The following is a 23376-nucleotide window of genomic DNA, read 5'->3' as shown; positions in this document are numbered from 1 at the left end:
CATCTGCACCTTGGCTGGTAACGCTAGGCCCCCCTTGCAGTCTGCGAGGCATTTCTAGAGCACAGCTCATCTGAACTATTTTAGGTATTTGTTCTCACATGTTTCAACAACATGCTGTAGGTATTATTATCATTTGTAATAATCTAATTAATATTTTTGCTAATAACAGTAGAAATTGCTGGCCTCTAGAGAAGAAGAAGAGAAGAGAAGAGAAGAGAAGAGAAGAGAAGAGAAGAGAAGAGAAGAGAAGAGAAGAGAAGAGAAGAGAAGAGAAGAGAAGAGAAGAGAAGAGAAGAGAAGAGAAGAGAAGAGAAGTCTCTGAAAAGCGTCTATCAGTGTAATATCTCACATGAACAACTGCATCAGGGTTTAGTCTGGAAAACAGATCCCTCACACTTCAGGATCTCACCCAGAGCGAAATCCAAAGCTTGATTTTTGGGATCTGAATATCAAACTGCATGTCTCTAGAAATTCAACAGTAGTTACATATCGGGATTTTGGACTCAGTTCAGACACCAGCTTTTATGATGGTACTTACCCTACAGCAAGTGATAATGATTTTATGTAAATTATCCTCCTGCCAGCTGGTAAACAATACAATACTAAAGCGTGTGATACCGTGCTTTTGCTGATCCTGACTGATCCCTGTTTGAGGCACTATTAACACCGACAACATTTTGTTTTCCCATAGGGAGCTGCTTGGAGGACAATTAGTTAAATCCACTACTCTAATCATGTGGATTTGTTTTGGAGCAAGGCAGTCTCATAATACAAAATGCCTATTTCGGTTTGAACAAGCAGATTTATTAAAGCTTTTACGTGCACACTGTGTAGCTAGCATACGCAAAATTAAAATCCATCTGAAATCAAGAGAAAATACAAGCAAACTAAATACTACAAGAGCAATAATATTACTAGCTTCCACATCAAGCTTGCAGTCAGTGTAATATTTTATTGTTATTCATAAGAAAATAAAATAGTAGTAATACTTTCTGCTCATGGCCAGGTCCTGATACACTTACACAGCAAAGGCCATCTTTTTTTTAACAACTTTTACATCTGCTTTGCTTTCTGTGCCGGGTAATGTTAAGATTGTGTAAGGCTCTGCAATACTGGAGCTGAAGATTTTATGGAGTCTAACGAGAGGCTCCCAGCGTAATGCACAGAGGCACAGGCTAGGACCGGCCCAGCTGTGGCTGATCTTAGAGCTACGAGGTGGAGTCCCTGCCGGGCTGAGACCCTCAGCATCTTCAGTAGTGCTGAAGAACGTTTCCTGACTCACTCCAGCCACGGCACCATTTTGCCCTTGACAAGTACTCCTCACAGAATCTGTTACCCTGAGCCAGAAAAATAATAAAATGGTCCATGTAATTAAACTCCAGGATTACTTCATTCAGCCTGATTAATTACATGGGTGTAGTATCTAATCCCCAAATTTAGAATGGTGGCTGTGTTCTAATTATATTCTCTGATAGCTTAATTGTCTCTTTATAGCCCAACTAAAAATAGTTCATACACATTTTTGCATTACCCTCATGCCAAAGGGGAAATCTGGCACCTATCACTAGATCCCATAGACAATCCTAATCTCTTCAACGTTAGGGCTCCTGGGACATGCTGGGGAATCCATTCCCCCAAGCAAGACACTACTCAAGCAATGCAAAGGCAGATTTGTCCAATCCTGATACTGCATACAGGAAAGCTAGTGCTGGGAAGAGGTCTGGACATCCATGAACAGTGTGTGCATTTGACATTGCTATTTCCCTTCTGGAGAGGGTGAAACGATGTGGTCAGTCTAAGTAGCTTGTCCAAAACTACAGAAAGAATCAGTGCTGGAATTAGAAGTGAAAACTTTCCGGTGTCTGGTTATTATCTTTATCTCCTAAATGAGCAAATTGAGGCAGAACTGGGATGAAGGCACCAGTAGTCATATTTTCGCACATATTTTCTGCCCTACTCTTCATTAATGTTCTTCAGCACGGGTTTCATCCCTACATAAAAGTGCTTCTCCAAGTACACTGTGTAACAGAATAGTATATGCAGGGGTAGACTTAGTTACAACCATATAAAGGCCCCTGATATACCTCTAGATAAAGATCTTCTATAGCTGTTATATAACCCCATAGGGATATAGCCACAGCTGTATGGAGGGGTTGTCTAGGTTGAATGTTAGGGTAGAAGAACCATGCCCAGAGGGGTTCAACTGCTGTCAGAGTGGTGAGTAGTCAAAGCCACACTGAATGGCTTTGGTGGGAGATCAGACCTGAAAACAAAGCTAGGGCATTTGCAAACAGCAAACACCATTTATTGAGATTACATTTTAGCTGTACAGCCATTATATTAACACAGTCCAGCAAGAAAGAAGTCTATTCAACCAGGCACATCTTAAAACTGCAGAATCATCAGGTCTGGGCTGTGCTGAGTTGCTCCACTGAAAAAGCTGTGCCACCGTGGGCTTTGCTTGGTGTGCTGCTTGCCCTTCCAGTGGCAGAGTGGTTTTCACCTACCATTTTCTCTTGGGACCTGGGTGAAATGTTCTCCGCGATAGCTTTGAAAAGGTGAGTGCTAACTACCATATAGAACTTAAAATGTGCCTCAGTGCTTCCAAAGATGAACAAGATTTACATTGTGACAGTGGGGAGATTTTGGGGGACTGTGATTGTCTTAACACAGCCATGGTTTGTTTGGGTTTTTTGAGTCTTGGTAAATTTTCTTTGCAGCATATTCAGTAGCAGTGCAGCCCTGATCTGCTGTGTATCCATTATGCTAAGCATTTTCTAGAAGTCAGGTATGAAATCCGGTTGGAGACCTGCCCCTGAAGTCCACTGAGGACCAAGTTACATTTAGTTGAGAATGCATTTATTTGAGTCCCTTATTATCTTTTTAATGCTGCTTTGGGGAAAAGATAGTGGAGAAGCAAAAGAAGGAATAGAAAGTCAGTCCAGTGTCTTTATTTCCCTTATAATATGTCATGTACTGCTCCATTTGTTGTCATTTACTTAAGTATATAATCACCATATTGTGGTTAGTGGCTAATTGTTTTATTTTGGTTCCTTTCTGTCTCATTAGGCCAATTTACTGTTCCCATCCTTTTTGTTATAATAAAAAGAATTACAACAATAACAGCATCAGAACCACCCCCAGTGCTGCCTGTCAGACTCTTTCCACAGTAAAGCTGCTGCATGCGCATTTCATTTTACATCTTACATTTATTTCCCACTGCATTATACTGGGGGTTGATGTCTATATTCTGCTCTGATGCAAATGACAATGTGTGATTTAGAAACAGTAAAATTAGGAAACAAATTAAAACCAAAATAGTTGGCTGAAGACAAGACGGAGCGTTTGGATAAAAATGTTTTGGAGTAACAGCTTTGGATTTCCCAGGATCTCCAAAAATATTTTGGATTCTAAGATCTTAGATTGCACCCACATCACAACCCAATGCAGGTAATAGGAAGTTTGGACTGTGCTTTAGACAGCTAAAATCTGATGAATTTACCAAATCTTCTTGTATTTCCTTAGCACTGAGCTCAAAATCAATGTTGAGTTTTGGGTACAAAACACAGGAATCTGATACAAGATCTTGATTTGATTTTAAGCCTTAGCCTATTCCCACATCAAATTGCTATAACCTTTACTTATGCAACGAACAAAATGTATTTTAAAATAGCTTGGATTTCTTTTTCTTGTAAAATTTTGCTGATATTTAATTATACATATAGGTATAAATATAGACATGGGTATAGGAAGTATCTTCATTTAAAGTATTCATTCTCAAAATAAAAATATAGTTTTAATACTTTATTCATCCCAAAGATACCACATCAGTTTCACAAAACATCAGATCCTTTTCCTTCCACATTAACAAGAAAATTCTTATAAATGCTTCCAGGCATTAAATGTTTTCTTGAAACATAAGTTTACTTGTGAGGGGCCCCGTTGCAGATGCAGGCTGAAATTCTCCTTCCCCTAAATCAATAGGAGTCCTCCACTGACCTCCGGAGAGTCAGCCTTTTAGGTACAACTAACAAACATGTTCTGAGCTAGAAATTACAAGCTGTGAGGATAAAAAACAATCCATGAATGAAAGGATTCCTACATGTGACTGCAAAGTGAGGGTCGAATCCTCAGCTGGTGCATACTGACCCATTTCTACCTCTCCTGTAGATTTCCTTCCCAAGGCTGATATTATACCATTACATTCAGCACCCCATCCCCAAAACCAGTGAACCATGATTCAAAGTATCAAAGTCTTCAAATTACAGCATCCTACTATTTTTCCCCATCTTTTCAGACTCAAGGTTTTACACGCGGCATCAGCTGACATAGGAAACGTTCTCTTATTTGGGCAACCTCGTTCCCCTAGCCTGCCAACTGCTTTGAGCTAAACAATCAATGCTGTCCTTCTCAACTTTTTCCTTTCCAATTAATTAATTTAAATTGACCATTAAGTCAGCAGAGTTTTTGATTGATATTTTCATTAACAACCCTCTCATGCAGACCTGTCCAACACCTAAGAAATGTATGATAATGTCCAATCTGCATGAAGGGGTCTGAACATCTCCCTTCACCTCTCAGTGCTAGTGAGTTATTACTCGAATTGTGCTTGCTGTTTCATTGAGTGTAATTTGAATACAGATTAGCTGCCCCAGTGTTCCAGAGCTTTGGCATTATCATTACTGGGGACAGTAATTTGACTGATGAACACACGGGTTATCACAAGGTCATCACCTTCACAGTATTGGAATGGTCCATCGTCCCAATTTTGGAGGGAAGGAGGCTAAACCTTTCAATAGCAAAATTAAGTCCTGTAAATTAACTTGTCCGATAACTTATTGAATAAATCCTTTACTAATTAAAGAACCAATAGGCCCCTTTGTTCAAAGATCTTCAAAGGCTTTATTAAAATCAATGAAGTAATATCAATTTAACAGTAATTTTTTTGTAACAAGAACTAAGATCCTTCATCCAATTAGACACAAATGTTCTGTATATGTAAAATGGTTTGAAATGTTAAATAGTAAAAGGAAATATAGTAGGTTTATCCTGTGAAAGCAATTATCTGTCAGCCACAACTTCTCAAAAGACGTGTTCTTTCTTCATTAGCACTCAGAAAGTGAAAATGTAACTGAAAATTTTCTTCAAACTTATAAAAAACCACGTTTTATTTGACTGAGGACAGTGTCACACTGAGACACTCTTACAGTTACCTTGCTCTGGCATTTTATCCAGTATAAAAGAGCATTGAAAAATGCAAGCAAAAAGAAAATGCATAATCTGAACTAAAACACACAAGCTGATGTACAAGCAACAATTTTACAAACATCAGTAGGACAAACATTTGCTAATTAACATGTTAATTTGCTAAGCTTTCTCCTAAGAAACCTGCAGCTGAAGTAGCTCTTTGGTTACAAATGGAATGAGTGTGGTGGCCTCAAGCCAATCTCAGCCGATCTCCACCCAAACCATCTGCTGGTAGACTTGATATTATTTGTTGGCCAAGACATTAGGTATACAATAAATTATAGTTTAGGGGAAAAGGTATAGCTACATGAAGAAGACATCATAATGTCCAATTACATCAAGTCTGGCTCCAGATAAAGGTATCATTTTTATTTTTCTCAGCCTAACAGTTCTCATGAAAATGGTTTTTAAAGGGTGTAGTTGTATTTAAGTTTTTGGACAAATACAGGAAAAAAAGTTTTATAAATTGTTAATAAAAAACTGAAAATGTTTGTTTCATTATTTTTGAGAACTGTGTTCTTTTAAAGCTGAAATGAAACACTAGGAAGTCAAATTTTTGTACGCTAATAAAAATTTAAAAGACAGAAATGCTAAGACCTGTGATATTAATACATGAAATGGTTCATTCAGAGATCTGTGAAAGAGCACAAATGTTCTAATGTATTCCTTTACAATGATGAAAATGAGAATATTCTTTTGACAGAGTGATACCCGGATATGACAATATTTTAGTGAGAACAAGACAATGAAGATGAAAATGAAAATGCGCAAAAGTAAAACACACTGGTTCTGCCTACTAAAGCACATACATGGAAAATTAATTTCCTGTGTGACCATTAATATGGTCACAACATGTACAATGAAAAATAAATCAACATTTTAAAATTACTTTTGCACCTATAGTGTGAAATGTCATTAGTACCATAATTATAGAATTTATCGAATGATAGAAGATGAGCAATTGTTAGCAAAAGGGAACCAGAATTTGTATAAAATTGGGCAGGATCACCTAAATACACAGCTTTCAAAATTCATAACATATAATTAATAACATATAACATATTTTTGAAAGTGTAGTAATGGTATTTAACATTTTCAGAAAATTATCATATTCCATCAAAACATTTTGGTGCTTGAAAGTTTTCAGAGAGCTCCCTGTCTGAAAAACTCAAATACTTGTTAGTGTTTTCTCTCAAAGTTTTAAAATTGAAGGTATTTAAAACAACATTCTCAGCATTTTTCAGGATAAGGCTCAAATCTCCTTTTACTGAAAGCTTAATATATATAAATATATTGTGAACCATACTTATTTTCATCTAGGCAGGACTATCAGTTGTACTATGTGCCTGCACATTGACATAAGGAAGGACACTACCCAAGTGGGTCCTTTTCTGGTCCTTGCAAAATTACATTGCTTCAGCGCTCAGACCATAGAGCGGAAACAACATTGCAGATCGTGGGTACAGGGTGGAAACAGGGCTACGGTCTCATCTGCAGAGATGCAGCAAAGCAAGAGTGGTGCTACCTACATGCACAAAGGAGGTTTTCCTTCTACTGAAGCATCTCCACATGAGTGTTTTACCCCAAAATAAAATAGCTGAGCAAAAAAAAATGACAGCAGAACTTTCATGGAACAAACACCAAACCATCACCAAGCATCTGACACCTCCATGCAGCTGAGCTCAGCTGAGATGATCCATACAGTACACAAGGATGGCAAACAGGTCTAAGATAACAGTGCCTGCTAGGAAAGGTGCGGCTGACTGGCAACTTGTAAGTTTGAGGTATCTGGCTCTGATACCCTGTCTGAGGACAACTAGGCTCCCCATAACCCAAGATGGACATCTGCAATGTCCTGGCTGGGTTGTCTTTCTCTTGCCAAAAGGGAAAGATTGAAGAGAAGATGAACCTGAAATCTGCCCTTTCTGAAGACCTAAAGACTGAACCATGGACTGTAGTGACGTGTCTTTATTGCACCAAGGCATTTAAGCCTCTGTTTCCATCATCTCAGAGAAACATTTCCAGTACCAGGTTTAGGGAGGGCCACTCCAAATCCTTCACTCTGAACCTATGCCACTGGCCAGAACAAGACAGGTTGCACTGATCAACCCAGATGAACCTGTTGTCTAGCAGATTGGGAACTCTCTTCAGAGGTGGGGGATGAGCAGGGCACTGGATCCAAATTTACCCCTGCTAGTGCCAATGATGCTCTCAACACAGCCCTTCTAGAGAAGTGTATCATCAATCAGTCCTCAGGAACTGAAAGATAAGGATGAGAGAAATGGAGAGAGAAGAAATGTCTCTGCCTCTGACTAGGCCCTTGAAAAGTGGCCTGGTGTTATCAGCAGAGGGATTTGAAAATTAATTCCTTTTAAAAAGATTTTGCTGAAACTGCTTTGAAAATTCTGTCACTAAAACCAGAACAACTTGCTGAAGTGGGTGCAAAAAAGCTTCACTACAGCAGGATTCACTGATGTTTTTGTCACATCTCACTTTTAAAGCTAGTCTAGATGTATCCCAATTAATCTTCTACACCACTTCATCCTGCATTCTCACTACATATTATTTTTGACCTTCACAGCATTTTGCCAGCATTAACTAATTAATTCTCGGAACATCCCTCTGAGCAAGTAAACACCATTATCCCTCTTTTAAACTGAGCCAAAGAGGTCTTGTGCGACAGCTTTGCCTGAGGCCATCATGTTTTCTTCCTTTTCTTGGTCTCTCAGCACCAAGGCAGAGCAATTAGAACCTGACCTTTTCTGGCTCCTAGTCTTGGGCTTGGATCCCTAAATCACACCTTTACTGACATTAGCAACCTACTATGGTCTATGTCTAGAAGACAAAGAGCAAAAACCCAGTAACATCTTCCATGCCAATCCTAATCTATCAATATTTTTTTTTTTTAGGAAAATGAACAGCAGTTCCTATTTGCTGCCACAGAAGAAGACAGGGAGAAAGATTTAAAAAATATTTGCTTTGTGAATGAATTCGGTCTATGTAAATCAATTAGTCATCAAAACAATTTGACACTTGGAAAACTGAGTCTTCAATTAGATGTTATCTTCCCAATATCCTTTATATCCTCCCTGGTTAGAGATAACACCTTTGTTATCTGACTGAGAATCCACCTCCCCTACTTTAGCAGAAATGATCAACTGATAGTTATAAAACCCTTGATGTTTGTCCTTGGACGAGAGAGTCCCACAGAGACATGAAAACATTAGAAGCCACGGGATGAAACATTAGTTACTATGGCCTCAATAGTGAGATTTTACAACCTGGTTAAAGTGAGCGATTCCGGCCCTTCTGCAACACCTGTGATTTAAAGATATCTTTACCTTGGAAGCTCCTTCTGAGCCCTGTAACTAGCAAGAATGGGACAAATATAAGGAAGGTTTTCTTTTTCAAAGAACGGTCATAGTACCTCATACCCACCCCTTCTTCATGCTTGGTTAAGGAAAGTGCCATGCTTGCAGGAAAAGAGTCAAATCCAAATTGAGAAGAAGTGGCTGCAGCATACCTTGAAGTTTGACTTTGTCATCAGGGACATGGCGTCTGGGTAAGCCCACAGGGCAAATCCAGTGTGTGCTCAGGTGTGGACCAAAGAAGGTGATGACAAGCATTGGGAGAGGGTTAGACTGGAGGCCCCACCTGTGTCTGTGCATCAGAGCCCAGAACTGCCTTGTAGGGTGTGTTTGAGGCAACAGCAATGAAGAAATACACTGTCCTGAAGTGATGGATAGTGAAAACATGTATTTCTCATTTGGCTTCCAGATTTTATTGAATTTTTTATATTCATTACGGTCCCTCCTCTGGGGCTGGCATTTTTTTTGTATTTTATACTGTGAGACCTTCTAAATGCCACATTATCTAGGATAGAAAAAGAGCAATGTCAAATTAACCTCCAGACCTGTCTATCTGTTAATCCACAATGCAGCTGCTACTCCTCGCTTGTAGCTCATTGAAGCTCCTCATGTTATATCTTGGCAATTTTTGCCTATTCAAAAGTTGCTGAGTAGAATCATAGAATCACAGAATCATTTAGGTTGGAAAAGACCTGTAAGATCATTAAGTACATAAAGCCCACATTGGCACCATATTCCTAGATATCAAATATAATGCATTGATTTACTCCAGCTGCTGATTTGACCCTCATAGTGTCAGTTTACGTCCCCTTCAAGCAGTTCCCTGTGGAAGAGGACAGTGATTTGGAGCTTACTGCTCCTCTGAGATCCACCTGGTCCAAACTCGGAAACACGGAGAACATCTCATGAGATCAGCAGGTCTAGTCTGACTCCAGCAATGACCTCCTCATGGAGCTTGAGTAGGAAACAACCATCTCTCATGCTTGAACATGACCTATGTAAAAAGTTGTTATTTGTGGAAAAAAGTGAAGAACCACTACCCTGACACCAGTTACTCCAGCAAACTGTCAGCGGAAGTCCTGTATTTGGGATAACTTCAAAACTGGACCAGTGCATGGACTAATTTTGATACCAGCCTGAACCATTTACCTGAGCCAGTAAATACAGAGGTCACCTCAGGTGCAGAGAGTCCTAGTGGAAAGGAAAGAAATTCAACTATTCACTGCAATATTAAAAACTAGATAGCAGAAAAAATGTTCCTCTATGTCACACTAAAAGTCAGATTTGCCCTAATCATAATCTTACTCAAGATGGTTTGCTTTTTTATAGTGCAAGAGACAATTATTTATTTTAGATTAAATTTAGATCTCAGCTGTGAACAGTGATGTAGAATATAATCCCTGAAAACTCAGTTGCATTTAAAAACAAAGATTATGGCTTCTTTAACCTTCAGAAACTATATTCTATTATAAACTCATGTTAGTTACCTGGTGTAAATATACTAAAATCAACATCAGATAAATACAAGATGCATCAAAAGATTTAAGGCACCTGTTGTGTATTTAAAAGAATTATATCTTGTTTATGGTACAGTATAAAATGCACAACTGATTTATATAACAGCTAGTCTATTGCAGGGGAAATCTCATTTCAATCATAAATGGCAGAAGTTGATTTAAGAATTCATTCTTTAATGGGTCTGCAATGTTCAAATTTAAACTCATTCAATTCATCAGCAAAATATTCAATATGGGGCACAGGGAACTCATTTAGGCAAACAGCGACTTTTAATATAAATTTTCCAGGAGATTTCTTCATCGATTCAGCAGTTTAGTGCAAAATGATTTGTGCGATACATTCTCAAGGATCAATGCAGGCCAAGTCAATGGCTAATATAAAACAATCATCCCACCGACTACAGAGAACGTGTCAATGAACTTTGACTTCACATTGAACTGCTCTGTGGAAAGGAGAAGGAAGTCTGATAAAAATTAATCATAACTTCCCCCTCCTCCCCTTACCCTTACCCGTTCTCTATTATTATCGTTTGTTTGTATTACAACATAACTTGGAAATCTCATTCGGGACTAGAGCCCTGTAGTGCTAGATTCTGCGTAAGCACATGTGAAGATACCGCCTTTGCCCTTAAAATGAATATCCTCAATCCCCTCGCTTCTCTTCGTGTGAGCCATCACCTCACACAAATGTGGGGATTACAACGGGCAGCTGTCTGAGCTGCTACGGCTCGAACCAGAGAACTTCTAAGAGACTTGTGAGCCTCAAATCTCCTCTGGACTAGGCAAAAAAAAAGGACCCTGACTTTAGCAAGTGACCTTAGCAAGATTGATCTTTGTGCTTTGTGCAGTTAGAGGTACCCTCTTGGAGGGTCTCAGAGGTCATTTTGCAGGATCAGAGCCTAAGAAAAAGAAAGGGGACAGGTATACTTTCATTTGTTATTCTCCCTAAATTCTAAGCTGGAAGTTTCATTCCTGAACTTCATGACCTACTTCGGAAAATTGATAAGAGAGAAAGTGGGACATTCATTTGGGTTCAGATTGAAAGATGAAGAGACTGGCTACTGTTTTTAATAGATTTCTAGTAACCTGACACATTTAAAGCCTGAATATAGCCTTAAATTACAGAGTGCCATATAAGCAGAAGTCAAATAAGATCAGAGTTGGGTGTGAGTATTGTCAATCCTGTCAGAGAGTGGCTGTATATCTTGCATCCTAATCCTGCCTCCTCAGGGACTGTGAGATTTAATGACTGCAGTAAACTCTGTTTGTCAACTACATAAGGTACATTGCAACACTTGTCTAATGTTTTTGCTATGTACCCAGATACCACACATTTCTGAAAACACAAAATGCCAACAGGAAAAAAATCCAACACTTGCAGCAGCAGCAATGTTCAGCTTTGACTGTCCCAGTTTTGGCTGATGTTGGGGAACTATTATCAGATTCAAAGTCTGAAGGATCCTTCCAAGAGCACACAATATGTTTCTAAGGTTATAAAGGCTCTCCCGTTGCAGAAAGTTTACTGCATAAATTACACCAGCAAGAATTTCAAGGTGAAGATTTCAATCATATTTAACTAGAATTAAATACATAGGACTTTACCTTATTTACCTTGAAATTTTCAGTCTTCCCACTGATTTCAATGAAGTTTGGTTCTGACTTCTTAAGACATTTTCTTACCCAGCCCTCAGCTGCTCCTCATCAGACTTGTGCTCCAGGCCCTTCACCAGCTTCATTGCCCTTCTCTGGACACGCTCCAGCACCTCAATGTCCTTCTTGTAGTGAGGGGCCCAAAACTGAACACAGGATTCGAGGTGTGGCCTCACCAGTGCCGAGTACAGGGGCACGATCACCTCCCTGCTCCTGCTGGCCACACTAGTTCTGATACAAGCCAGGATGCCGTTGGCCTTCTTGGCCACCTGGGCACACTGCCGGCTCATGTTCACGGGGAAGGTGACATGAAACCTGTTAGCTTAGTTTTATCATGTTTCCCTACTCAGGTTGGGAATGCCAGTACAAAAGCTTTACATGCAAGCCCCACTGTAATGAAAATCAAAGAATATATTGATTTAATTTCCAAATTATTAATCAACTTCACAGCTGAACAAAAATATTGTATTGCTCAGCTCAAGCAAATCCTAACATCTTTGCCTCTGGCTATGAGTCCAAGAACTGATGAAGGACAAAATGGTAATGTATGTACTATACATGTCTGGGGAAGCTCGACATTCTTAAAGAATAAATATGCTAGCTGCACAGCAAAAATGTAATATAATATTCAAGTGAATGAAAAATCACAGAGGAATAACTTACGTAAAGGATTATCTGTCTTCAAGACAGTAATTTCCCATGCAAACTCACTCTTCTAAGAGGGTGAAACAGAAAGAGCGAAGGATATAGCAATACAACAAATAATGGCCCCATTAGAGATAGTGCCTCAGGAAATTTGACTTTTTAAAGTATTTTGCCAGTGTATCAGTCTTCTCGCAGAAGCAGACATTGATAACCAAGAGCAATGGATGGCCAGAGTCCAGAGGAGAATATCAGTTAGGGGATTGTGCAAAGGATACAGAGGGCTGGGTCATATAGCAGAACTAGAAATGTGAGATAGCGAGCAGGCTGCCAGATTAGCTCACTCGTTTTTGCAAGACTTAAAACCATTGTACTGATACAAACTGCAGTGCGCACTCATGGGAGAATATATCAGCTGCAACTGCCCAGATCCTACAGAATCGCTAAGAGTTACCTGGTACTCAGGGAACCAGAAAATCTGGATAAAGTGAAAAATAAATGACATGAAAGAAAAATACACACATGAATGACACAAACCCTGTCTAAAGCACATCTCATCACTCTTAGATCATTTTTTATTCCAAGGTCAATTACAAAAGCTCCACAAACTTCTTCAACAGTTACAAAGTTTGGCTTCTACCAGTTGAATTTTGCCTTTTCTTCTGAATTTTTTTTCAGCCTGGCACTCAGATCCAAATTTTGGTGCTAGATCTTGATAGGACATATGGGAACAATGCCAAGCAGAATTTGGGTATCGTGGTAATTATTATCCAGAACAACAAAGACATTGAACTCCTTCAACCTGAAATGGAGTAAATATCAACATGTTTCAATAAGGTGCAAACAACGATTTAAGAGTATTCGCTAGAAGCTGTAGCTTGTGAGATGCTGCATACCCCCCCATGAGGCAGATCAGATATCACACTGGCCTCAAGTGTTTTGCAATGTCACATCCCTAGTTCGTTTGTATTTACCCAAAATTTTTTTACCCAAATTTACCCAAAAACTTTGCTGCCTAGCAAAGACCAGTTGCGTAATCTTAGCTCCTGCTTTCATAATAAATTCACTGTTGTACAAAGGCAGGGGTGAGTCAGCTGGTGGGACAGAATGAGAGACTGATGGACGTATTTACAAACTGATCAACCCTTCTGGTGGTGAAGGGACAACTGTGCATGTCTGCACTCTTGGGCAGCTCTGTGGGTCCATCAGGACTTGTCACTCTGCCCTGCCTGGGGAAGTTTGTGCTTTTTATTTCCCCAGCACAGAAGATGACCATTCCTCTGCTCCCCTCAGGCTTAGGGACAACTCAGGCCTCCACCACCACTCTAACATATTATTGCAATTCCTATCTGAAAGGACTATGTTTTTATTGTCTAAGCAGTTAAGAGTTAACCAGAGTAATGGCTTTTGAATCCATATGATAACCAAAAATCTCCTGGCAAGTGCTTTGACTTGTGTCTATGTGGTTCAACAGAGAGAAATGAAAAATATGACTAAACAAGTCGGTGGAGTATGCACGCTCTGAAAGAGCATCTCAGTTCTATTTTAATTCCTGTCCCTTGAAAACTTACCCCCAAACTGTGTCTCACCCATTGTGCCCATTGACAAAAATAAACAGTGCAGCAATTTACCGCATCACTCTAGATTTACATTATTTGCAGCGAGTGAATGATGGCAGAGCCAAGAGCCAAGATCTGGCCTTGTGCTAAAGACTCTGTAGATGCAGAGTAAGGAACAGCCTGGCTACGAAGCATTTACAGTCTTAACAGAGGGAACAGGGTGTTGTACCTCCAAAGCTGAAGGGCTGAAAATTAGCATTTTTTCCCCTGAATTTCTAATGAAAACAAACTTAAATATCTAAGTTTCTTCTACAAGTTGTATTTTTATTTTTGTTTCATTCTAACATTTTGTTTATATTATTTTTGGGGAAAAGGATGTCAACAGCATTTTTTTCAGGTCCATTAACAAATAAGCATTTTAGCAAACTGGGTTTTTTGCCAGAAAATACCAGTTCATTAAAAATTTTCATAAGAAAGGTTCAGCTTCAGCTCAGGTCAATTTTCTGGTCTGAAGAAAAAAGGTGCAGCAACTTCAAGGGCAAGCAGCCACTGCACTGTGCTTTGTACTGAAGCATCCCAACCAGTCTGATGGTATTGCAGACACAAGCAAAGGCTAAAGCCAAATTTTGATGCCAGTTACAGATTTCCAGCCTCACCGATAACCATATTCCTTTCATCTAATTTCAACAGGACGGAAGAAGATCTAAACTTTGCAAACTGTGCTTCTGCACCTATTGCAAAAACTGTCTGATTTAAAATGCAGCCACCTCTGGGGAGGAAAGCAGCAGTAATTCAACAGCAGAAGAAACATGCACAGCAATTTAGGACAAAAAAAATTACTAATCCCAGTCTAAGCAAACTGGCTTGCTCCCACAGTTGTGTGGAAATGAAAAGCAGCTGAAACCTTGCTTTCACTAGCACATTGTACTAGTTCTCTTTAATCTAGTTTTGCTAAGTTGCCCACCTTGTAGTTGCAATCCTTTAATGAAAAGGAGAGGGAGTTTGGAGTGAGGGCATGGGAATTGAAAGGTGGAACAATAATTAACTGTGTTCTTACATGACATTTCCATGATTAGCAAAGGGGGAACCATAAAATCAAGGGGGAGATTGAAGAGGATGGAAGCAGGAGAGGGAACAGACCGCACTGAATCGTGAATCTTTACTTTTTCTCTTTAAACGAATGAAACCAATAAACTTTAATAGTGCTGGTGAATGTGCCTTATCATTGACTGAAAATCAGATTTGGTATCGATTTGATTTTCAGAATATTACTCAATCAAGCACACTTAACTGCAGAAATTTAGTATTTTTTATATCTTAAAAAAATCAGTGCAAGCAAATCTGCCAAGCCTCCCCTCTGGCTACAAGTCTAACAACTGTTGAAGGACAAAAGATAATATATGTGAATACCATTGCCATGGTTCACTGGGTTAAAACAAACGGCCCCCATTTGACCTTTAAATTGAAGGGTTTCCCTTTATATCACTAGAGGCAAAATGCATGGACATGAGTACAACAACAACAAAAAAAGGACTCCAGTAGCTGAGCCGTATTTGATTTGTGGGATTTTTATTCATTTTTAAGGGGATATTTTTTCTTTTCCTTTGGAGGGGGGTAAACCCAAAAGTCAAATTGATGAAGAGAAATGGAATCTGAATCTGGCCTGGGTTACGTTCACTGCTGGTTGGTTGGTCACCCTCAGGGAAATGATATGTGTGCAGCTGGGATGATGAATTGGGTTTGTTTAAGTCATCATTACATTGTACTTTTTTATGGACCTCAGTATTTATAACACTTAAAGTTGATTGAGTAATGTGGGTTGCCTTGGCATCCCTGCTGGTCAGCCGGGGTGACGGGCCTTGACAGCAAACATGAAGATATTACTGCTCCAGGACTGGTCCAGGATGTCGGGGTAATCTTAAGCAATCTGCTGCTTGCTCTTGTGTGTAATACACTGTTGAAAACTTTCCCTGTGAGTGCATATGTAGGTATATGTGTAGGCTTCTGTGTATTTGGTGAAGAGCTCAAGCAACTCAGAACTAAAACAAGAAAGCGGCTGCTTTAACTGAATTAATTTTTCATTTTGAAGTAAAATTTTAGCTTAAGAATAGCATCCTTATAAATTTGGAACATAGTGACTTTTTAATATATTTAATATATTCATCCTTTGGAGTTAGTCTCCCCTCTCTGTGTCTGCTGAACTCCTTTCAGCTTTGCATAATCATCAGGAGAAAATATATGACTCAGGAGCAAAATGCGTTCACGCACCTTTCCTTGAAGGGAACGACAATGACTAATTATCTTTAAGCCACCAGTCCCAAAATAACAAACTCTAGGCAAGTGGAGCTGTGCGAGCATCCAAAATGTAATGTTAAGGTCAGGAGCTCAGCTTAAGAGAGGTGGGCATTGCTCCAGTAAAAATCTATGTTCATTTGTACCATGTTTGAAAGCACTGAGGCAAATGTTTTACACCAAGGCACATTTCTGCTTGTGATTATTATCAGTCTCAAGATTTTACTGTATGTAACACAACATCTTGTATATTGAAACCACAAAGCAAACCTTGAAATTATTTATAGAACTGGCTTTGACTGGGTAGTACTGGTAGCATGAACAAAGTCTCTTTTTACCTGTATGTGTACAATTAGTATTAACCCTCCAATATGTGTGCTTCTGCAGGTGGACACATGTGACTACTTACATGTGTCTACATCTGTACACCACAACAGGAAACAGTCTTAAAAATTGCACTTGAAGATTGGGAAATGCCAGAGCTAACATGTCCTGGTCACTAGCACACTGTGACACAGTCTTTAGCAATAGTTTAATTTTTTCCCCAGCAGCCCTGCCTCATTCAGCACAAAGGGAGCAGCTGGTCAATATTGTGTTTTATTGTGGTTGTTCTGTGGATGACCCTGTGATTAGTTTACTACACATTATCCTCATCCCGTCCTTAGGAAAGAATTATTACTCTGCTTGCCTGTATTTAGGGTTATTTGAATATATGAGACCTGTGATTCTTCTGCCTATTGCAGAGCAAGTTAAAGGGGAATTTGACCTGGAATATAATGTAAAAGAGAGTGTCTTCCTACCCTGTTTTCCTTGCCCATTTCCCACCTCCACTTGCCTAAACCAAAACCCAGTTTGAGGGCTTCTGTTACCCTCCCACCTACTTTCCCAGCCATGGGTTCCCTATCCCTCTGCTCCCACCTGGCATCAAAGCCTGTTCTCAGCTGCATGGCACAGGTCCTGGCACTAACGAAGGTCATCCAGGTGCTGTGAAGCAGACATGGTTGCTGCCATACTTTGTATAGGTATTTTGCTGCCTGCACAGATGCCGCTGAGCAGCTGACAGTGGTAACTTGTTAATGTAATTGATGATAGTTCTTACTGCTAACATAGGAACTCAACAGGAGCTGCTATTTTGTGCAGGAGCTGTCTGTTGTAGTCAGAATAGCAGTCCTTGCTGGGGCTGGGAGGTGTTTTTTGCCCCATAACTTCATGATTACTTGCTGAAAGCCCAAGTGTTGGCAGACCCAGAAACACAGGCTTCAATTTCATTTGCTTTTATACAGAGGAAGGTAAAGGTAGCATGCTAAGACATTTCTAGGAGCACATTGCAGCAGTGGGAGCTGCAGTATCTTAGAAGAGGCATCTGAGAGACCTTCACCAAGCTCAAGCAGGAGCCAGCACCTTTCCTCTCATAAGAACCTAAAATACCTTCAGTGATATAATGGCAGACGTCTTCCTTTTTTGAGAAACAGCCTCCTTTCCTGACTCCTGGGGATTTACTGCTGACACACTAACCCTCTAACTTGGCTAAGAAAGATCATGCCTGCTGCTTGCACCATTGTCCTCATTCCAGTCTCCTTGCCTGGCTAATCTTTTTTCACCCCTCGTCTCCTTACCAAATCCATCATCACCCTTCTTCCTCTATTCCCAGTTTTCACCCAGCCAAACACACTTTCCTTCAACAGCTTTTAGCTTTTCTTTCAGGCTACCCTCTCAACCTCCCTCACCACGCTCAAGTCAAATGCCTTGAGTCTGTGTCCCATACTGGAGAGAACATCCATCAGATCTTTTTCCAGCAGTGCTGGAAGAAATTGCCTGGAAAGTCCTACTCATATCCCACAATTTCAGAGAAGACCTTGCCTACTACAGAGGAAATCACTGGCTATCCTCATCTAGGAAGTTTCTACTGGCTCACACAAATTCTTATATTGTAGCCATATTTAGGAAGACTTTCTTAGTGAAGGCAGAGCAGCCATCTCTTAACTTTCAGTCCTGTGCTTTAAACCACAATGAAGGTACATCTCCCCACTAAACTACTAAAAAGGAAACTTTTCCTACATGCAATACAGTGTATTTTCCTATAATTTCACACTCAGAAGCACTTTAACTACTTTAGCTGAAATGTTCCCAAAATAAGTGGCCAGGAGAAATATCTAGCATGGAAAATTTCAACCAGGCCAGTTCATATTCAAAAAAATTATAAGCAATATAAAGCAAGGTCTTGTAATAACTTTCAGAGAATCTCAGAGCCAAGAAAATTAAATATAGCTCCTATTCAGTGTTTGTGTTGCCTGTAGTTACACACACCGTAAATATATTAGTAGAGGCCCAGAGCTCTAGATTCCACCTGACCTAAAACAAGAACCCAAAAAAAGAATTCAAACTTCATCCTTACTGATCTGTGCTGAGAGGGTACCCATTTGACCCATTACGGGCCAAATTCTGCTCTCAATTATATTAGCATCAATCTTAAGGATCTCTGCTAATTATAAGAGAGATTGCTGTATGTGAGTACAATTTGGTTTAGCAACAATCTCAAATTATCCACTGCTACCCAGTGGGTTGTTGGCGGGGGGAAATCCTTTCTTGGAGAAATAGCAGCAGTGAGTCAAGGAAATATCTGCTGATACATCTTTTAATTTGGGGCCCTACACTGAAAATAAGAGAGAGAAAAGTTACTGAAATCTTCCGTTAGACCGGTGCTTGCACAGAGCCCCTTCTGTTTTCTCCCACCTCATTTCATGTTGATGGCAAAAGAAGGTACTTAAGATCACTTTTTCCTTTGCTTTCAGTTGGATCTGAACAGCAAAAAGAAGCCAAATTGGCAACAAACAACAAATGAAACTAGTAGTGGTACGCTCCAAATAGCTCCACCAGAAATCAGGAAGAGCTTGCTAACGCGTACACATCCATTTGTGTGTTGTTTGTAGGCTTCATTAATTGTCATCTGCTGTGTGAAACACCAATTTAATTGAAATTTCTCACTAATCAAGTGCATCCTTCTAATGATGGTGCATGACAATCACATGTTCTGTGCAAAGTGCTACTTAGTGCAACATTCAAGTAAACACTTGAATTATTTTTAAAACTTACTAAAGCAGATTTTTAAGTACAGTATGTGGCCATTTGCATTGTCACTCAATTTGTACACAAACAGAAAAACACACATGTATTCAGTGTGCAGATGCAAATTCAAAGCTTAACGAACCGGGTCCTGAAAATTATTCTTAACTGACTGGCCAGCACATGGATCAATAATAAGGCCCACAAAGCCCTTCAATCCTGTATTGTCATTTCAGATCTAGGCTCTAAGTGCTAATCTACAAGGACTGTAATTTATTGCTTTATTAAAATTTTGTGGGAGTGATAAATCCACCTTCTGAACACTGAGGGTCAGATGCTGGTGCCCTGTTTGACTTTTCTCTTACGTTCACCGTGATGTTTTTGCTGGGCTAGGTCATACCCTTGGTTACTTTGATGTTGCCGCTGGAGATGAGCACATTCCTTACCTCCACATCCTCCATCCCATCAATGGATAGAAAGAACTACTTCCAGAGCAATGGTTTTGATAGAGAAAGTGCTGCAAGATCCTTACCCCAAAGCTAGGCAGTTTCAAACAACTTTTCATCCCAGACAAAAGCTGTAGTTGGCAACAAATTCGCCCTGGCTTCCCTGATGCTGGTTTGGTCCCCAGGCCCTTTGGATTATAGGAGATATAAAAGTAAAAGGAGGGTCAAAGAATACGGAGGGAACACTATAGTAAGGCAGCAAATTTAAGGATCCTGGCTACTGGCTTCTATTTAGCTTGGTTTCTGGAGAGAGAAACAAGGAAATAGTTCTAGCAGGGAATATTTCAACTTCACTCGGTCTGCTTGTCTTGCTGAGGCAGCAGAACGAGGGCAGAGTCCTACTGAGACCACCTAGGAATAGACAAACTTGGGGGAAAACTTAAACAGCCTCAGGTTTGTGTTCTGGTTTTTATCATTAACTGTAAATGCTAAAAATGAGGTAAATTTGTGTTCAGAGGCAGCACCCTCATGATGTTGAGGGCAACTTCTTCAGAGTGGTTCTAAGCCGACGTCATGCACTTTTTTTCTGCATAGGCAGGCAGGGCTCTGGTGAGTCTCCATACTCCACCCCAAGAGGAGGTGAATGCCCTTGGTCCTTGCTGATGTTTGTAGGAATGATTAGCATACCTTAGGACCTGCTCAGCATCACTCCCTTACAAGTCAGACAAAAGCAAGAGCAGAAAAATCAAAGTCACTCTGTTCAAGAACATGCCTATGATCTCAGAGGGTTTGAAGTAACCCAGTGTTCCAAAAACTTCTTCCTATGTGAAAGTCCCTGACATGATTTTGGCTTTTTTGTCTGTTTTGTTTTCTTTTTTTTCTGGTGAAGGAAAGAGTTGTATTGTTTGTTTTCTGCCTGCCAAAAGTTCCCTGTATTTCCACACTCTACTAGATAATAACCTCCTTAACACAGTCTGTAGTATATCCCTAATACTGCTGTAAAACTGAAGAGTGGAAAAATGTCAACAATAAAATTTTGCAAAATTTGTTGTAAATCACATATGCACATATACCTGTATCCCCTCAGTCAGAAAATTTTGCCTACAAGACCCCCAGTGGTGCTTGTGAAGAGCCACTACAGGTCAAGCAGGAGGTTTTCTACCTCAAGCCACTCAACAAGCTATCTTCCTTTCCAGGTAATAGGAATGTCAAAGAGAAATTGGTTTTGGCTTCCAAAATTTAAAAAAAAACTATTTAAAAAAGAGGATCCCTGTTCCAAACCATTTTAAAGAATTCATGAAGTGAAAATGTTTTACTGTGTTATGTTCAATGTATCAAATTCATTCTATTCCTAGTGAGCAAAGCCATTTTCACTGTCAGGTTGCAAAATGCAAACAGCTTTCTCTCCCTCTCACTGAAGGGCCTATCCTGCCAACACTTTCCAATGTGAACGGAGAAGTTCATTCCTCCACAAAGGAAGTTCACACATGGGCTGTGTGCCAGATGATTGCCAAAGTGCAAGTAAGCTTTATCTTCAACTTGTCCTGAATTAAATGATTTGTGGAGTATACGCAGAGAGGTAAATGCTACCTTCATTGCAAGAATTCCACTGAACTTGTGTGTTAGGTTATGTGATAAAAGGCTCGTCTCCACACACACAAAAAGGAGCACACAGGTACAATGACAAGTTGAATAACCGAGAAATAAGCCAATAACCGAGAAATAAGCCCAAGTCTGGCTTGTCCCAGGGCTGTCATGGGAGAGACATCAGCCCCACTGTGGGATGAAACCCATCACAATGAGTCAATGGGAAGGCTCTCCTATTATTCCCCTTCAGATGTTGGCAGCTAACTCAGAATACTTCCAGGGACAAGCTCCAAGCATTAGTTTCTACATTTGCCTTTCCATGAACATACGTATATTATGGTAAAAATCAAAAGGTGCCAATGCCCTTAGAAGCTTCTGGCTTCTAAGTAGATAAAAGAACCCAACACTAAAGCAGCAACTTCATTATATTACGTTATTTACTTGCACATATTGCTCAAAAAAATGAGATGTGGAGAGATTCAAGCAATAAATGATCTAGTTCCATAATGTAAACAGAGTCAAGAATAAAAATATTAACTCATGTTTTTGCACTACGGGCAGGAAGTTTCAACATGTATCAGTGAGAAGGACTCCTTAGTCTCACTGGACATCTCTGCTTGCTGAGTACCTTTAGAAATTTTGACTGCTACTACTAACTTGTCTTCTATTCTGCACCACCAGTGTGAATTGTACAGGGATGAGGTCTTTAACTGAATACCTCTGTATCTTCTGTTGTTCACACTTTTGCATTTATAATCAGTTGGTGCAGAACACACTGCAAACCTCTTCTTCAGTTGAGAGCAGTCTCATCACTAACTTGTAGAGACTAGCAGCCAGATTTGTAAAGACATTTAACAGCTAATGAGACAGAAGATATTGGATGGAGTTTTCAAAAGGTTCTCAGTGCTCATCTTCTTTTTAAATGATTGCATTGGTGGAAAGGATCACGGGTGATGTTGAGCAAGAAGGGATAGATGTTGAAAAGTATTTAGGCTCCAAAAGATGCAGCGGGTGCCTACCAAAACACTGATGTGCAGAAACTAGTCTCATTTGAAGCCTAACTCACCCAAAGCCTCAGATAAAACAGTTTAACGTCTCATTTCAATTCTGCATCTGGAGATCTTTAATGGGAGCAGAAGGGCATCAGTAGTCAGCAATGTTTTTAAAAACTATCTTTAATTTTATAGAAAAAAGTTATTACTTTTTTTGGTTAGATCTGCTTTTTCACTCCTGATAAGAAACTTGCTTCTAAAATACCAATGAAAATGGTTTAAGATGATGGTTAGGCAAGTTCATTTGGATCCAGACTGAGAAGTTGACATTATTATTTATTTCGTGAAGGCTACTCAGTGAAATTACTAGCTTGAAATGCTACACTGAGGACAGCAGAGGAAAAAAATAGAAAATAGATCACTTACCCTAAGAAAACTGCATCTTATTTCTTAAAAGTCTTTCAGGTTTAATTAAATCAGGGATTGTTGCTTGGATATAAGAAAGCTGTTTTTAAAATGTGCATTTTCTACTGAAGGTGTTGTTTCTAAAGGAATCAACAACAGTGAAAATCTTGATTTAATTCTAGCGAACAGTAACAAATCAGTTGCCAGTGCTGTGTATGTCACTATTGCTCGATTGTAGTATTTGCCTCCAGGTATTCTGACTGAGCAAGCCAGGAAGGTATAATCATATAACACTATTTCAGTTTTTACGAACGATGAGAAAAAATAAGGGCAAGAAACAGAGATCTAAAAAACTCCTTAGAATGTACTCTAAATGAAATTCTGTTTAGGTGCACATACTTTTACTGGCAGCGCATCCGAGATAAGGTAATGATAATAATGTCAATTCACTCTTTCTTAGGCAGGGAATAAGATTACATAGACTTTGTTACTACAGAGGCCTATCACTCCCACAAAAGCCTGCCCTGTGAATGAAATGGTATTTGCCTGTTTATGTGAAGAATGATGAAACTTTAAATGAATCGTTGACCTTTCTTGAATGACATGTG

Source organism: Calonectris borealis, chromosome 4 (genome assembly GCF_964195595.1).
Source record: "Calonectris borealis chromosome 4, bCalBor7.hap1.2, whole genome shotgun sequence".
NCBI lineage: Eukaryota > Metazoa > Chordata > Aves > Procellariiformes > Procellariidae > Calonectris > Calonectris borealis.
This window is presented reverse-complemented; position numbering follows the sequence as displayed.